At 39.5% G+C, this 18,184-nt stretch overlaps 1 pseudogene; it reads right to left on the reverse strand.

The window, feature by feature from the left end:
• On the reverse strand, window positions 1–13,526 carry LOC120288789 (annotated as a pseudogene).
• Between the last annotated feature and the right edge of the window lie 4,658 nt (window positions 13,527–18,184).

Consider the following 18,184-nt stretch of genomic DNA (forward strand, 5'->3'; position numbering starts at 1 on the left):
TCAACCTAGTGTGGCGAAACAAGCGTTGGGTGGATAATTTGGCACAGGCTTCCAAGCGGTTTTATGGGGAAGAGTTTTTATCGGATCTGGCTCGGTTTAGTTTTGGTGCAATGTGTTATATCATTTGGAAAGAGCGGAACAATGTGCTTTTCGGAGTCGACTCTCTTTCTTCCAGCGATGAAAATGCATCTTCGAAGGCTATCAAAGATAAGGCTATGACCTTTAAGCATGTTCCCAATGTGCCCATGAATAGAAGACTTCAACGAAAGCTGGAACATCCATCCTTCTATTTTTGATTGATGGAGGTTTTCTAGTTTTTGTTGTCTTTTGTTTCCTTTTGTTGTTGTTGCTCCTTTTTTTTAAGGGAACCATGGCACCCTTACACTCGCTCTAGACTTTTGTCTTCTTGAGTGTCTGTTTTTGTTGGTGCCAGGCCTCCCTCTTGTCTTCTTTCTTGCAAAATCAATTTATTACTTACCTTTACCAAAAAAAAAAACATTTTATTAGAGAATGATGGAAGGGCAAGAAAGAAATAAAAAAGAAATTAATTGATAAAAGAGAGGAAAATAAAATAAAATAAAGTGGGCAAGAGTGTTGCGAGAGTTTTTTACCATCTCCATTTGTAAAATTTGTTTATTCATTTATACTAATACAATGTTAATATCAAATAATGTACATAATATAATGTGAATAGATCCAATTTGATTACTGCAATAACTAAACAGTGTATAGGATATAACAAACTCTATGGATTTCATATCATATCATATTCAATCATATCCTAGTTAAAAAAATTCAAATGACCAAACATAATCTAAAAGAATGAATCTACTTATATAATATGAATATGCCCCTGAATGCACCCTTATACATTTTTTTGTGATTATTCAAACGAAGATGCAATCTAATTACTAGAAGAAATTATATTTTTTTATATTTTTATTCTATAACTTGTGATTATGGTAACAAACATATGAATATGCCAATAGAATAATACTTCAATTTGACAAATTTAGCCATAAATTTTTCAATATTTTAACAATGTAATCCAAGGCCGATTATCATTGAAGTAGATGTGAGGCATTTTATGTGGTATGGTGAGTTTTGATGTAGATAATTTTTTAAAATTTTTTAAAATTTTCTTCTTTCCTTCCTTTCATTTTCTTTCTCTTTTCTTTTTGCCAGTGATTGGTCACTAGCTTGGTGAGGGTCGCCCTCACTAGCTACATGCGACTGTTGGCTATGCCTAGGCAAGGCCTAGTGAGGCTGCCTTGGCTTGGGCGAGGGACCCTCACTTAGGCTAGGGTGGCCTCACCAACACTTGCCCTCCCCTAGAGAAGGCTGGCCCTTGCTAGCCAACAAAGTTCAAAAAAATTGTAAAAAATATCTACATCAATGCTAACTATATCATATAGAATGCCAAGCATCTAGCTAGTGATTTTCGGTCAAAATTGGCCAAATAGACTACATTGACAAATCGTCAAAAGGTTTAGGACTTGATTAATCAAATTGAAAGGTTTTGCTTGGTCTCAACCAAGAGAATACATGCTGTCTCTGGCCGAGGGTGTTGCGGTATTTGCTGAAATCCCTTTCATTGAAGGGTGCTGGCTGAGATTTCAGTAGAGGGTGGCCGGGCTTATGGGGGCTCGGGCTTGAAAATTGAAGTGGGTTTTTCTCTTTTAAATTTAATTTAATTTAGCCTGACGGGCCAGTTAAATTGCAATTCACAACCAAGCCGATTTTAATGGAATTCATTTGATGTGGACATGTTACTAGTGAACAAAAAATGGTCATACGCCTAAATGCAATGTGCATGCAAAATTGTGTGATATCAGTATTTTGTTAGAAGGGTCAAATAATGTCATTGTCAACAAATTCAATCCCAAAGTTTTTTGTGAAACGTCTGAGATTTTTGACCATGTACTCTCGAGATTTTCCCTCTAGTTTTGCCTTCTCAAGTGAATTTTTAAGAATGGGCCATGTGCATTTAAAGGCATAGACTTCAATTGCTAGAACAATCAAATCTTCCGCTCATTCCAAGTTATCACAGCCTAGGGTAATGAATGGGCCATGTGCATTTAAAGGCATATGTTAGACTTCAATTGCTAGAACAATCAAATCTTCCGCTCATTCCAAGTTATCACACGTCCTAGGGCCTCAACATTTGGAACTTCTTCTATTGGCAAAGAAAAAGGCTTGACATGTTCTTGTTCGCAATTGTTAATAAAAAATTAATTTTTTTAAAAAATATAAAAATTATCCACTAAATTTGTATTGTAAGAAAGCGTTTTGATAATATATATATATATATATATATATATATATATATATAAGAAACAAGTTCTCCCAAATTAGATTAAATAACGATGTGTTGTAACAATATAGATTGAATTAGGTATGGGTCAAGAAATTTGTATTATAGATAAAGGGATCATAAATAGATTAGTGAGTCAATTTGGATCGGACCATTCATGACCAGACCAAACCCACATGTTAGACCAAACCCACCTGTTTGATAGGTCTAAGTGCCACATATAATTTATTGCAGCCAAATCTTTTCTAGGATTAAAAGTTGTACCATGAACAATTTTTTAAAAAAGCATTTGGAATTGAGAAAATAAAAAAGAAATATGTAATGTATGTTATGTTTTTATCATTTTTGTCCAATTGTTTTGCACCAATCTATAATTAAAACTTCTTTCTAGTCTATATTGGCGAGATGACTGGATATGCATTAAGAATTATCTCTGAACAAAAATTTCCTAATAATTGGGATATCATTAAAAAGTTCAAAAAACTACTTATTTAAATTAATAAATTATCTATTGGATGAACTATCCTGACTTAAATATTGAATAAGATTGGACGAACATAGATGACTCAAAATGTGTCAAATTAAGATAGCATTAGCAGACAAGATCTTGATACCAATGCTAGGAAACATGCTTTGTCAAATTTATGTCAAGAATTAATAATTAATTGTGCGTTGAATTTTAGGATTTAGGTTTTAGATATATAAAAAACATATTTAATATATTTACGAATCAAATTGCGTTTGTCTTGTGTTAAAAAAAAAAATGAATCTCGTATTGTGCATTGTAATATATCATGTTTGTCGTTTCAACTGTTGCTTATCAAGTATGTAAATTTTCTCAACCAAAACAAGTATGTGAATTTTACTTTTGGGCAATTGCTTAAAAGTAAGAAAAATATCATTGAAAGGTAAAGAGAAAAAAAGCTTGAAAGTGGGAATAGAAAGTGGGAGTAAGATTCTCTCCCTCATACATGGTCAACAACAAATAATCAACCCACGCATTTTAATGCCTTCGATGTTGCCATTATTGGTAAATAAACTTCTTTATCCCTGCGACGATAAACGTACGATGAACATCTTAGAGGTAGAAGAGAGTTGGACTCATGCTTTAGGAAGCAAGAAGCCATTCAACCCTCCATGGACACAAATGGTTTGCCCCGTAATGTAAGAGGCCGCCGGCAACCACAAGAAGGCCACCAATGGTCGGTGAGTGGGCTGCCTATGAAATAAGGTGCAAGTTAATGAGTTGCTTGAACTATTTTTATTTTGTTGTCTTTAGCCCATTGCAATAGAAGCCAGATTCTTGGTCAACTGGTTCATTGCTCCAGTCAATGAGTTGAGAAAATAAGAATATAACTTGGCTAACCTTGAACCAACCCCAAAGTGATGCTCGAAAGTCCACTTTAGGGTCACTCATTACTGTGTTTTGCAGCCAAGGGATTTGACTAGGTAAGGCCCAGATATATAGCCCACAGGCCTGATTGGTTCGGTAAACCGATCACTTGAGAAAATTAGCAGTGATTAGAGTCATAAGTCCATAATTTGGATGCCTTCTCCATGACGGACGGTGAAGTGTTCGTCTTCATCGATATCTCAGACAATCTTTCTCATCTCTTGCCTGCCCCTTGATCTTGAGAATCCAAGTGAAACTATCCATAGTGTTCACTTTATCACTAGATTGAGAGATCAACGTAAGTGTTATTCTATTGGTTGCTCGAGAATTCACTTGCTCATCTTGAAAAATAGTACTTAGATATTATGGGAAAATGCTACGTGAGAAATTAAATATGAAAAAGATATCATACAAAGATATAACATCATTGTCATGCCATAATTTCGCAATACATTGACACTGTTCTAATGATAAAATCAATTGTCCCTGCGATGAAAATTCACGAAGTAGCGTCTTACAGGCAAAAGAAAGTTGGGCTCATGCTCCAAGAAACAAGAAGCCATTCACGGTAAACCCTCCATCGACACAAATGGTTTGTCCCGTTACGTAAGAGGCTGTCGGCATGCACAATAAGACCACCAATGATGACACCTCCTTGGCTCTCCAATGTGGCCGAGCGGCGTCCTTGCTATCACCTCGTCATGGGACTTTTCGTTACTAACCGACTACGATAACATGAGTTCATGATGATGGATTTATGAGATGGGCTTAAGGCCCGTCCGCCCATGCTGGGCCCAAAAGGCCCGGCCCACGGGAATAGGGCCCGTGGAAGGGGAAGGTATAAAAGGGAGGAGAGAGAGAGAGAAGACATTGGTTGGAAAAACAGATGTACGTACGCTTTTCTCCTGCGCGCGTTCTCTCTCTCCAAAAGACAAAAAGAACAGTAAGGCAAACGGCACTGTTTTCCCTTCAATTGACATCATCAGATCAGAATTTCTTCCTCTTCTTCAGCATCGGTGTCTAATCTGTGGCTAACAAGGTACGCTCGAATCCGTGGTGTGCTTTACGATCGGTGATACGTGTTATCCCGGGCTTCGTCTTCCGCATTGATTTAGGGGTTCGATTTAGTGTCGAATCCGGTTTTCGGGGATCAGTAATTCCCAACATTGGTATCAGAGCCAGGTTCACGTTTTTCCCGATCAATTTGATGTTTTTTGCTTGATTTTTCGCAAAAAAAATTTCGGCCGTACGGATCGGGGCGAGAAATCCCGACACCCGAGCATTGTTCGGCCATTTTTCTGAGTTTCAGTAAGTCGGAATCAAATTTTGAAGGCACTGGGTGAAAGGCGACGTCGAGACGAGTCCGGCGACATGTCGTGCGTCGCCGGACGACGCCGCACGTGCCCACACGCGTGGCCACAAGCCGCTGCGCGTGTGCGCCACGCGCCCGAAGCGCTGGCCATGGCCAGCGCGTGCGCCACATGCGCCGGTGACGAACCGGCACGTGCGCGCCGGCGACTGGCCAAACGGCACGCGCCGATCGGCGAACCGACGTGTGCTAACGTCACCCGATGACGTCATCGTGACGTCACCCAACGGTCGATAACCGTCGGAATGACGTCATTGATGACGTCAGCGCCGACGACGGTTGGCCGGCCGGCGACCCGACCCGACGGAGACCAACCCAACCCGATCAGCCTAGCGCATGCCGTGCACGTGCGGCTGACGTGCGGCTGACGTCTACGTGACGTCAGCACGCTCACGCGCGAGGCACGTGCCGGTTGACGTCTGCGTGACGTCAGCCAACGCACGCGCGCGGCATGTGCGGTCGGTTCGTCCGACCGGTCCTCCGACCCGCGCGCCCGTTGACCCGACCCGTTGACCGTTGACCGTCGACCGACCGTTGACCCGTTGACTTTGACCGTTGACCCGAAAAAAAGAAAAAAAAAGAAAAAAAAGAAAAAGGAATTTGTTTCTTTTTTCAATTATGTCTGTGTGGGTTGTAGGTAATCCATTTTTATTCTGCATTTGTTGCATGAATCATGGAAATTGATGTATTTTCCATTTTGTTATTATGGATTATAAGTGATCCATTTTAGTTCTGCATTTGTTGCAGGAACTATGATGCGTTATGCACGGATACTTGCAATCCCAAGAATGGATGAAGGAAGAGCTAGACTGAAAAGGCTGATGAAAGAGTTAGTTGATTATCGGTGGCTTGATGGTGATTTAGTATTACACATGGTCAAGGTCAATCAGATGATACAGGAAATCATCTGGAATGGTTATCTTATGCCGGACTTTGAGAAGGTGCCGGCTTTGATGAACACTCTTCCACCTGAATGGCAAGCAGTGTTAGATCGGCTATGGGAGGTCAACGTGGTCCCGGGTTATAGGAGGCTGGTGGAAGCTTTTGTAAGAGAGCACTATAAGATTGAGTTAACCAAAACTTCAACCCTTAGGTTGAGCGCCACATGGCGCAGAGTGAATGCGCCTTGGTGGCGACATGAATGCTCTCCAAAAGTTTTTCCATGGTTGGCAAATGTGCCTTTAGTTTTCTCAGATGTTTTTGACTGATAGATTAGAATGGACATTCCCTATTTATTTCTTTGATTAATTATGTAATGCTTACTACCTGATTGTTGTTGATGTAGCAACCAATATGTTAGTTGTATCATGTGAAAGCATTGTTATTTTATTGGATGTTAGATTTTATCGCTTTCATTATTGCGATTCTTTGTGGGTAATTAGTTGTGGGTAGTTTAGAAGTTTTGTAGCTTCATAGAATTGATTTTGCATATGACAATCATATTAATGATAGTTTTAAGTTAGGATTTTTGGAGGATGATTGGAAACGTAGTGACCTTTTGATTCTGAAACCTTACTTGAAATTATTCATTGATATGATGGGTCTCTGCAAATAGGGATGCATAAATGATAGGCATTAATTATTCGTGCATGTATATACGATGTGTTGGATCGATGTTTTCAGCAACTAAGAACGTAATTGCTAATGTAAACGGCAGCAATTGTGAAATATTGAATATGAAGATTCAATATGTGCTGAAAAAGCAAGAAGCACTAGAAGCTCTTGACCATGTTATGGAAGATCTTGACGATGCTGTGCGCCACCTTGAGCTGGTAGAGGACCGCTTGACGGTATGTGAGCCGAAAATAGATATTTTCAATGTTGGTTCTAGCTCAGAAAGAGCTTTGTGCTAGAAGCGCAAACATATTGATTCGTTCAATATGTGGGAATGCAAAGGATCAAGTCCTTATTACAAGAAATCAAGAGTTAACCAACACAAGAGAGGAAAACGTCCTCAAGTGAAGAAAATGTCAAGGGTGAAATGTTACAATTGTGACAAGAGATGTCACTATGCTTGCAATTGTCGTGAGCCAAAGAAGGCATACACCTCTTGTACATTTGAGAACTTTGCTTATGTGTCAAGTTCTGCATTATAGGCTGAATCCAATCCTTTGTGGAATGTAGATTCAAGAGCGACAGACCATGTAGCAAAGGATAGAGGATCCTTCATGGAATTCCGACGATACCAATTGGAACTAAGTGGATCTATATTGGAAATAACTCCAGAGCTGAAGTTAAAGGGATTGGCACCTGCCAATTGAACATGCGTGGTGGACGCAACTTGTTCCTACATGATGCTCTATATGCTCCGGAGATTCGTCGAAATTTTGTGTCTGTTTTGGCGTTGGTTAAGCTTGGTTTTAGTATGAACTTCCATAATAGATGTGTAGATTTGTATTTGGATACAAACTACTATGATTTTGGTCACTGGATGGTTTTATTGTACTAAATGTTGACTGTGGTGATGTCAATATGTTATTCCCTCGTTTCACGTCTTCTACTTTATATGATAATGATGTGAATATGGTGGCATGCTAGACTTGGTCATATGGGCCAACAACATATGAAAAGACTAGCCAAAGAGGGCTTGTTGGGCAATATTGAAAAAGTCGATTTGCTTATATGTAAGCATTGCCTAGAAGGGAAAACGACAAGGAAACCATTTGGAAAAGGTAAAAGAGCTTAATTTCCTCCGCATTTAATCCATACTGATATCTGTGGTCCAATGAATGTGAAAGGAATGCATGGGGCTGTTTATTTCATCACTTTTATAGATGATTACACTCGATTTGGATATGTCTATTTGATTTCTCATAAATCTGAAGCAATAAGTTGTTTCAAAAGGTTTATGAACCTGGTAGAGAATCAATTAGACAAGAAAATAAAAGCATTGAGATCCGATCGAGGTCGAGAATATTTATCTGATGAGTTCAGAAAATTATGTGATGAAAAAGGAATAGAAAGACAGTTGTCTATTCCATATACTCCTCAACAAAATGGTGTTGCGGAGAGAAGAAACAGAACCCTACTAGAAATGGTTAGGTCCATGATGGCGCATGCTAACTTGCCTATCACCTTTTGGAGTGATGCATTGTTAACTACTGCGTATATACTTAACCGGGTGCCTTCCAAATCAATTACTTCCACTCCATATGAGTTATGGACGGATAGAAAACCGGACTTAAGTTTTCTTAAGCCATGGGGTTGTGCTGCCTATACACATGAGTCCTCTCACAAGTTTGGGAAAGCTGGGTCCCGGAGGAAAGAAGAGTATTTTTATAAGGTACTCTGAACACTCGAAAGGATATGTGTTCATAGGTGAGCAGGAAAGTGGGAGTATAACTGAGTTTGAATCACAAGATGTCACATTCCTAGAGGATGAATTTCCTAAGAAGGGCGAAATAGGGGAAGATTGTTCCCTATTTGAAACCTTGGATCAAGATAATGACCTTAGTGGACTTCATCCAAGTGGGAGCATAATGGGGAATGATGTGCAAAGTGTACAATCTCCCATACGGCGAACAAGTCGCCAAAGTATTCCTCGTTGACGTTTTGACATTGAAGGGGAGACTTTTATGGTTGCTCCACAAGATGAGGATGAGCCAAGAAATATTAATGAGGCTTTGAATTGCCCTAGTAAGGAAAAATGGATTAATGCAATGGAAGAGGAAATGGAGTCAATGAAATCAAACCAAGTCGGGAACCGGTTGATCTACCAAAAGGATGCGAGCTATTGGGAACAAATGGGTTCTCAAAATAAAGCGAAAGGCTGATGGCTCGATTGAAAGGCATAAGGCTCGCCTTGTGGCGAAGGGGTATAATCAACATGAAGGAATTGATTATGAAGATACGTTTTCTCCTGTAGTGAGATTTACCTCAATTCGCATTATTCTGGCAATAGTGGCTAGTCTGGATCTTGAATTACATCAAATGGATGTAAAGACTGCTTTCCTCAATGGAGAATTAGAGGAAGAAATATATATGGAACAACCTGCTGGTTTCATAGTGAAAGGCCAAGAAGAAAAATATGTCGACTTTTGAGGTCGATATATGGTCTTAAGCGATCATCAAGACAATGGTATATACGTTTTCATAATGCCATAATGGCATATGATTTTACAATGATTGATGAGGATCATTGTGTATATATCAAAAGATCCAAGGATCAATTTGTGATCATATCATTATATGTTGATGATATACTAATTGCCGGAAGCAATATGGAGTTTGTTAAGACCGTCAAGAGTTGGTTGTCTTCCAACTTTGAGATGAAGGATATGGGTGAGGCTGCATACATTCTTGGAATTAAGATTTCAAGAGATCGCTCGAAGAGATCGTTGTCTCTTTCGCAAGAAACTTATATAAACAAAGTTCTAGAACGGTTTCATATGCAAGATTGTAAACCCATAGACACTCCTATTGCAAAAGGTGAAGGATTGAGCCATAGACTGTGTCCAAGGACTCCACAAGAGAAGGAACAAATGAAACATGTTCCTTATGCAAGTGCTGTTGGGAGCTTGATGTACGCTATGATGTGTACAAGACCCGACATATGTTTTGCAGTTGGAATGGTGAGTAGATATCAATCCAATCCAGGTCCAGCACATTGGAAAGCCGTTAAGAGAATGCGAGGTATCCGAAGGGAACTGCTGATTACAAGTTGAATTACCAAGGAAAGGATCTGCGACTTGAAGGCTATTCAGATGCTGATTGGGGAGGAGATTTAGATGAAAGAAAATCTACCTCAGGATTTGCTTTCTTATTGAGCAATGGCGCCATATCATGGAGTAGTAAGAAGCAAACGTGCATAGCCTTATCCACGATGGAAGCTGAGTTCGTGGCATTATCAGCAGCAGTACAAGAAGGAGTTTGGCTTAAGAGATTCTTGGATCATTTAGGTGTTATTGAGAAAGCTGCAAATCAATTATTGATTAATTGTGATAGCCAAGCAGCTATAGCGTACACCAAAGATCCAAAGTATCATGGCAAGACCAAACATATAGATACCAAGTATAAATTTGTAAAAGATATGGTTGCACGAAAGGATGTGAACTTACAGTACATATTCACGCATAGAATGGTAGCATATCCTATGACAAAGCCAATACCTAGAGATGTGTTTTGTGGTCATGTAAAATCTCTAGGATTGCGTAGAGTCGATGTACTTGAATTGTAATTTCCCGAGTTGTTCACATTTATGAAATTTTGTTTTTCATTGATTAATGCCTATGAATCTTTGTATGATCTTTATGCATCTTAATACTTTGTGTATTATTTTAAGTTGAGAAGTATGTCGGACAGATAAAAGATTAGCCCACTCACACGGGTAATCGCTTCTATTTACTATGTGATAAATAGAGATGAGACTGATTTTAAACTTATTATCTAGGTGATAATCGAGAGCTCAAGCTTAAAATACGTATGTCGCCTTAACTAAGTGTTAAGATGAGGACATAATACTTACGATGTCCGAAAGTAAAATACCCACATATTTTACTTTATCTGTCTATGATGCCAAATGTGAGTTCTGATGAATTTTGTGATTGAGTAGATATGTGAACTCAAGTTAGACATTAGGTATGTCTGAACTATCATCTGTACGGTATTGAAAAGTGCAGATATACGCTCCATGGGAAAGGAGTTAATACCGTAATACATATTTCATAATACGTATGCATGAGACGACCAATAAGAGTGGCAAAAAGTTTGATCTCAACTTTTATGACGTGTGAGACTCTTGAGGAAAAGAGTTCCTCAATTTTTTTGGTCCCCTCAGGACTCTTACTTATTCTCAAGATTTCTATTTAGTGTTTGCTATCTTAGGGTGTTGCCAATGGTCATGAGATGATTCGATCTAATGGGGCATTTCTAGAAAAGCAAGCTGGACTGAAATTGAGAGTTTGAAGGAAAGAGGAAGATCAATTTTGGAGAATCACATTGTAGTTTTTGTATTCACCGGTTAACCAATTATGACTGTCTTTGTGATAATCATAATGGTGAATACAATATATATATATATATATATATATATATATATATCATTGTTTAAAAGAGATCAAAAGAGATATAAATGTGATCGATCGATCTAGGGTACTGCATACTAAATCTACTCAGAGTGAAATGCCCATTATGAGCTGCTATATATTCCTAACAGATGTATGGCAACGAGCTCTCAAAGTATGCTGGTCGCACGGATTATTCACCGGTATGAATGTTGAAGAGAGGAAAAGAGGATTCTGTTCGGCCCATCATGTTAAGTGAGAGTCTATGATGGATTTTTCTCTGATGAGGCTGAGTAGGGCCTGTCCGCCCATGTTGGTTTTGGACCACCATGTGCGAGTGGGAGATGATGGATTTATGAGATGGGCTTAAGGCCCGTCCGCCCATGCTGGGCCCAAAAGGCCCGGCCCACGGGAATAGGGCCCGTGGAAGGGGAAGGTATAAAAGGGAGGAGAGAGAGAGAGAAGACATTGGTTGGAAAAACAGACGTACGTACGCTTTTCTCCCGTTCGCGTTCTCTCTCTCCAAAAGACAAAAAGAACAGTAAGGCAAACGGCATTGTTTTCCCTTCAATTGACATCATCAGATCAGAATTTCTTCCTCTTCTTCAGCATCGGTGTCTAATCTGTGGCTAACAAGGTACGCTCGAATCCGTGGTGTGCTTTACGATCGGTGATACGTGTTATCCCGGGCTTCGTCTTCCGCATTGATTTAGGGGTTCGATTTAGTGTCGAATCCGGTTTTCGGGGATCAGTAATTCCCAACACATGTCATATCATGATGACGAACCTGATCAAGATCTATGTAGTGATCTGTTTTCAAGCACGAGAGAAAATTTACAGCCTTAAGAGATAATCTTACAGGCTCGGCTTGTGGGGCCATTATGTGCCAAGGTGCAATAGAGTTGCCTCTGATATTGTCCTTAGCCCATTCACATGCCAAATTCTTGGTTAATTAATTCATTGCTCCTAACAATCAACTTGGAGAAAAAAAGAGAGGAATTTTTTAGCTCCATATGAAAAAAGTTCAGACAGTTAGTTATGATAATATTAACTTACCTTTGGTTGTCGAGCAAATTTGTCCAACATTCATTGAAACAACGCCGCAAACAGATGACAATAACACAATGCTTCCGGCTTCTGAGGCCTTGAGAAGGGGATGCACGAGTTGACTTAGACAGTAAGCTGATTCGAAGTTAGTTGTCATGATAAATGAAAAATTTTCCGCTGTTTATTCCATGGTCAGCTTTGCTCTGTTGGTTTGTTGATCTACCACACAAACCACTCCCAATAAAATGAAAACCAAGTACCAAATCTATTGAAAGAAATGCACAAATTACGACCTTGTTATTGATGTTGTAATCGGATCCATAGGATCAGACTTACTAGGATTTTGAGCTTCTTGTCAAAGAGGGAGGACACAGTAAGCATCAGCTTCTCTTGCTCCGATCATAAGGAAAAATCACAAGTCGAACCCGCCACCCGGAAACCCTTTCTCTTCCAATCTTTCAAGCATTCATGAATATCCGGCTGCATTTCTGGAACAGGTATACACGGTGGCCCCAAGCCTCGCTGGCTTCTCGACAATGGCATGCCTAATCATGGTACAACAATATGACTATTAAGCCTTAGTACATGTCATACCTAGGATTGTTATGAACAGGCCATTTTAGCAACGCAATCCTCGAAGTAATTGACCTCTCTTTTATGTCCCTCGTCATTTTCATCGATCAAGTTTTAGATGGCGATTATATAGATTTTCTAGCTTATTATTTATAGAATCCAACATTACTGAATTTAGAAGAACCTACTATCTCTTGGGGCAAGCCTAGCTGAAAACGATTTTATCAAGCCTAGACAGGCTTGAGCCGGGCTACTAAACCCATTTGTGCTATTACTAGTTAAACATTATATGAGGGATGCAATGGCCGAAAATAGCATCAAACGCCTTTTAACCTGTGGCTCCATGGTGGTGAGCTTTGCAGAAGCTTTTTGATGTATATGATACAGCCTGCACATTGTCAGAAGTTATGTACGCAAAATTTCGGGCCTAAGCCATAATAGCCCGGATTAGACTTGGCCAGAGTTATTTAGCCGGGCTAGTATATAAAGGGATCGATCACCCGGCCAAGAAATTCTAGGCCATATTTGTTCTCATAGGACCAAAAAAGGTACCTCGACGTTCGGATTGCCTAATCCGTACACAATTCTACCGTCACACACATTATTATGAAGAAATAAGATGCCATAATTGACGGTTTTCAGATGCCTATTCATCATGTTTGTTCCTCCAACCTAAACCAAAATAGTCAATCGATTATCGAAATCAACATTGCAAAAGAATGAGGTGTTTGAGTGAGAGAGAGATTCGATTCCATTAGTTCCACCAGTGACGAGAGCGCTCATTCCGGGAAGCGACCACCTGTTGTTGTTGTTGTTGCGCTGCCACATCTCCTTGCCGTTTCACTCCCCTCAGGAGCCCTTCTCTTTCTTTCTTTCTTTCTTTCCAATTGTTGATGGCGCAAAGGAAGATTGATGACACTTCCCAATTGTTGGCATCTGGGTCATTCCTCTGATCGGGTATTGCATACTCTCGATATGACTTTAAGTTATGATTCCAATTGCTGTGATCCTTGTTATTATGCTAAGTAGCATAGGTTACATTTTCCACATAGCACACATAAATCAGAATAGTTATTTTATTTAGTTCATTCGGATATTTGGGGGATTTCTCCAATTGACTCTAAGGAGGGGTTCAAGTATTTTGTTATATTTATTGACGACAAATCTCGAGCTACATGGCTTTATTTGCTTAAATCCAAAAGTGAAGTTATGACCGTGTTTCAAGATTTTTGCAATTTGGTGAAAAATCACTTTTAACACTGGTGAAAATTCTTTGTCTAGACAATGGAACTGAATATACCAATCAAGCTTTTCAAGTGTTCCTACGTGGCTTGAGAGTCAAAACTCTTGCACGGGAAGTTCATAGCAAAATGGAGTTGCGAAAAGGAAAAACAGGCATCTGCTTGAGCTTACCTGAACATTGTTATTCTTAGGAAATTTACCCAAGACATATTAGGTGGATCCAATCCTTACTAGTTGCTACTTAATCAATTGTTTGCCTAGTAAGGTGTTGGGTATAAAGTTTCAATTGAAAGTCTGTATGGTCCAAAATTTGGTATCTCTCACCTAAGAATTTTCGGACGTGTGTGTGTTATGTGCATTCTTGATCTAGTGACAAGCCGGATCCATGAGCTCGAAAGTATGTGTTTGTAGGATACTCGAATTTCAAGAAGGGATATAAATGCTATGAACCAAGTACTGGACGTGTTTATATATCTTGTGATGTTTTCTTCAAAGAGGCTTACATATATATTAGGGAATCAAATTTAGGGGGAGCAAGGTGACTTTTCTGAATTTTTGCTTCATGTCCTACCTATCAGGAATTCAATGTTGGATCAAGAGGAAGTTCCAACAGTGGTTGTTCAAGGGAGTCAGCTAGTCCCCAATGTCGTTGCCATTCCTGATGTAGTTGCCATTACAACATATGCAACTGATTTGGAAGTTAGGGCTAAATATGCAACAGAGATAGCTCCAGCGGATGTTGCATCCATTATCTTAGCCCCAACCCACAAGTCATCATGCATTCCAAGGCCTTCAACGTCGCTAAGTGATTTTTCAACATATCATATTACTCAGCATCCCATTTAGGATTTTATTAGGTATGATAGATTTTCTCATAATTATTTAAGTTTCTGATTTGCCATTAAAAATCAAAAGGAACCCAATACCTTCTTGGAAGCATGTAAAAGAAGTGTGGGTGAATGCCATGAAAGATGAGCTTTAGGCATTGGATCGTAACCATACTTGGGAACTTGTTAAGTTGCCAAACAGGAAAAAGACAGTTGGATGCTGGTGGAATTACAAGATCAAATACAATACTAATGGTTTGGTTGAGAGGTACAAAGTTCGGCTTGTCGCAAAAGGGTATACTCAATCCTATGGGATAGACTACAAGGAAACAATTGCTCTTGTGGTGAAAATGAACATTGTTCGTGTCCTTGTACCTGTAGCAATTAACTGTAGGTGGCCATTGTTTCAAATGGATGTGAATAATGCCTTCCTCCAAGGGGGACAATGTTCATATGGATATCCCTCCAGGACATCCCTTAGAGAATAATAAGGGAATGGTTTTCAAATTGAAGAAGGTAATATATGGTCCCAAGCAGTGGCCTAGAGCATGGTATGGCAAATTGAGTTCCGCACTCGATAGATTTGGTGTCAAAAGGAGCGTGACTTATTTTTTCAATGTTTACTAAAGCAATTGGTGAATGTATTGTTGTTATTCTAATTTATGTTGATGATCTTATTATTACTAGCAGTAACTTAATGGGTATTGCAGAACTTAAACAGTTGTTGAGCAAAGAGTTTGACATTAAAGATCTTGAAAAATTGAGGTATTTTTTGGGCATAGAGGCAGCAAATTCTGACAAATGTATGTTCTTGACTCAAATGAAATGTATCCTAAATCTACTGAAGGAGATTGGTAAGTTGGGTGTTTAAATTGCTAGCACTCCTATGGATTACAGCAATAAGACTGTGTCTAAGGAAACACCATTACAGGATACTGGGCAATTTCAGTGTTTGGTAAGGAGATTGATTTACCTAACTATTACTAAACCAGACATTACTTATTCTGTCAGCTATGGGCGTGTTTGTTTAAAATTGTTTATGTTCCTTGGAACACAAATTTTTGTTCTATTGTTCCGAGGAACAAAAAAACATGTGTTTACACTTTTGCTCATAGGAACATATTTGAAACAGAAATAAGAAAAAAAAAAAAAAAACTTGTTTCTTGTTCTCGGAACACTTCCGAGAAATACTTTTTTTCTTCTCATTTTTCTTCTTTTTTCACTTTCTTTTCTTCTTCTTTTCTTATTCCTTTTGCCGATCACCAACCTTGACCATGGTCAGTGCCGGCGACCTCGCCAGAGCATCGCCAATCCTCGGAGAGGCTAAGCCACAACGAGGCTCGTCAGCCTGAGCCTCACTGTAGCTCGCTGTGGCCGCACGAGGCTCGGCCTCGCTGGGCCACCTCCAGGATGGCGTTGCCTGGCAGTGGCTCGAGCGGCCATGGCGAGGCTCGGCTTCACATCGGCTGGGGAGGCCGAGCCTCGTCGGTGGCTTGGCGAGGCTCGCCTGGCCAATGGCCTGGCAAGGCTCGTCGAGGCCAGGCTGGCCTCCGGTGAGCTCGCTGGACGTCACCCAGCCGATCGCTGGCCACCGCCGTGGCCAACGACCAATCAAAGAGAAAAAGAAAAAGGAAAAAGAAAAAAATGAACAATAAAATAAAAACATTAAAAAAATTAAAAGAAACAAAAAATTATACAAGTTTACCTAATATGTTTATGTTCTTTTTCTATTCCAGGAACAGAAATTTTATACAGTTACTAAACGTGTTCTTCTGTTCAAAAATTGTTCTCCGGAACAAAAATAGTTTTTTTCTATTTCTATTCTAAGGAACAATTTTTGAATAGAAATGTTAAAAACGCGCCCTATGTAAGCCATTTATGTAAACACCTACACAAGGGCATATAGAGTTGTTAAACTAGCTCCTTCAATATCTAAAAGCTTCTTTGGCAAGAGGAACTTTTTTGAAGAATAATGGTATTGTGGGATTTACTAATATTGATTGGGCTAGGAACCTAATGGATAAAAAATCTACCACGGATTTTTGTACCTTTATTGGTGGAAACATTATTACTTGGAAGAGTAAGAAGCAAACAGTTGTGGTTAGATCTAGCACAGAGGCTGAGTACCAAGCCATGGCTACCGCCACTAGTGAGATTGTATGGCTTCATCTATTACTTTAAAAATTGGGCTGCAATGCCATGTCTAAGCCTACAAAGCTATTCTGTGAAAATTAGGCAACAATACACATTGCTTCAAATCTAGTCTTTCATGATAGATACAAACGCATAGAGGTCGATTGTCACTTTGTAAGGGAAAAGGTTCAAGACAAGATGATAGAAACACCATATATTTGTAGTAAGGATCAACTTGCTGATGTGTTCACCGAAGCTTTATCCAATGGAGTATTTCAAGATATGATGAACAAGTTGATCTCTAACGATGTCTTCGCTCCAACTTGAGGAGGAGTATTGGCAATATTGGGGGGATTTGCGCTCCTATTCAAGGAAAGGAGAGATTGTAGGCAAATTTGTATATTGATAGTTTTCCTATTTTTTGGGTTTGCTTGTTTCCTTTGTCGTAGCAACCTTGTGTACAAATTGCAGAAAAATGTCATGACAAAAAAATAAGAGAGTTGAGAGTTTTGTCCAAAGACATAGGCACATTGCAAAACCCCTTAATCCGTGTGTTCTTTTTTGTGATTGACTTGCTAAAATTCAACAGGCCTCACTAGCTTGGGACTCTTGGGGACACAACATTGCATCACCGTGCCGTCACTGAGGTCGCCAGGTCAGTGACGGTGGACTCGACGCCAGACAACGAGAAGGAGAAGTGGAGGCACTAGTCCCTCATTGCCGTGAAGCTAAGACTCTTGGCCATTGGACTGAATCTTAAAGCTCGATGCTCTTTTTGCGACCGCTTCCCTCCTCCTCTAGAAGCAGAGCAATGGTGAGCGACCCCTTCCCTCCTCCTCTAGAAGCAGAGCAACGGTGGTGATGCGAGAGGCGGGTGGTGACGCCGATTTACAAAGACATTCATAAAGCGAGGACGACGACGATGTTTCAAAGGTTTGAATTGGTTAAGGTTGTGGTGAGGGTCGCTTTGAGAGTGCTGAGTGCTGAATAAGAGATGAGAGGTGTGTGCTTTTGACAAAAGAAGAACAGTACAGAATAAGAAAAAAAAGAAAGTTCAGAAAACTATATTAAATAAAAAAAGGAAACAACATAATTTTGCCTACATCAAATTACCGACTGTCAAATATTTGAGAATTAAGGTAAATCGGAGATGAATAACCGTCATGTTACTATTTTCTAAAAAACTTGACAGGAGTATTATATTAAAATTTTATTAAATATTCAAGATTACATTGGTAAAATTTAAAAATTTAAAATTAAAATGACATCTTTATAATAGCTGTA

The sequence above is a fragment of the Eucalyptus grandis genome, chromosome 10 (assembly GCF_016545825.1).
Source record: "Eucalyptus grandis isolate ANBG69807.140 chromosome 10, ASM1654582v1, whole genome shotgun sequence".
Taxonomy (NCBI): domain Eukaryota; kingdom Viridiplantae; phylum Streptophyta; class Magnoliopsida; order Myrtales; family Myrtaceae; genus Eucalyptus; species Eucalyptus grandis.